The sequence below is a fragment of the Benincasa hispida genome, chromosome 7, assembly GCF_027475165.1.
Source record: "Benincasa hispida cultivar pf3 chromosome 7, pf3_genome.v1.1, whole genome shotgun sequence".
NCBI lineage: Eukaryota > Viridiplantae > Streptophyta > Magnoliopsida > Cucurbitales > Cucurbitaceae > Benincasa > Benincasa hispida.
The window spans coordinates 12,852,852-12,853,551 of NC_143484.1; the positions used below are offsets into that span (position 1 = coordinate 12,852,852).

The 700-nt window shown below is 33.9% G+C and overlaps 1 non-coding gene across 1 annotated transcript; it reads left to right on the plus strand.

Moving 5' to 3' along the window:
• Positions 1–357: 357 nt before the first annotated feature.
• Positions 358–429, plus strand: TRNAM-CAU (transfer RNA methionine (anticodon CAU)). The gene has a single exon. It is a non-coding gene; the product is annotated as a tRNA-Met (tRNA).
• The last annotated feature ends 271 nt before the right edge of the window (positions 430–700 follow it).

Genomic DNA, 700 nt, shown 5'->3' on the forward strand with positions numbered 1-700 from the left:
CATCTTGAACTAACAAGGGCACATACTTCAAGGTGAATCGCAAGGTGGTTTGGCCTTCTTAAATACCTTAGAATATCTTAGAATTTCAAATCATGCCCCTGTTGACAATCAGATAAATAGTCAACAATTAGAACCACATGCAATGTCATCACCAAAAGTTTTTAAAACATCATTCTTAAATTTCATCATATGCTCGTATCAAGACATTAAGCAAATGATACCAAACCCAAACTGTGCACACCCCTAATATTTTTTTAAGAAAAAAAAGTTTTCATCAAGTTTTCTCCAAAAAGAAGAAGAAAATTGGCAGTTCGAGTTTATTATATAAATAAACTATGTATTATTTGCCTCTCATCAATCAGAGTGGCGCAGCGGAAGCGTGGTGGGCCCATAACCCACAGGTCCCAGGATCGAAACCTGGCTCTGATAAAAGTGAAGTCCCATATGTGCTTTTTTCTTTTTTTTTTTTCTACACAGTTTTTACATTTTGGTTGATTGAAGCTTGGCTATTTGAATTTTGTTTGATTATTTACAAGGAAAAAGAGGGTTGAAGCAATTGATTTGGAAAGGGTTCATTAAAACAATGACAACGGTTCTTCTTCGTCCAGTATATTATTTCACTAGGTTAGTTTCTAGTTTGTTTTTTTTCTTCCTATTTGGCTTTTTACTTTGTTAATCGTTGTTCCCTTTACATTTTTTT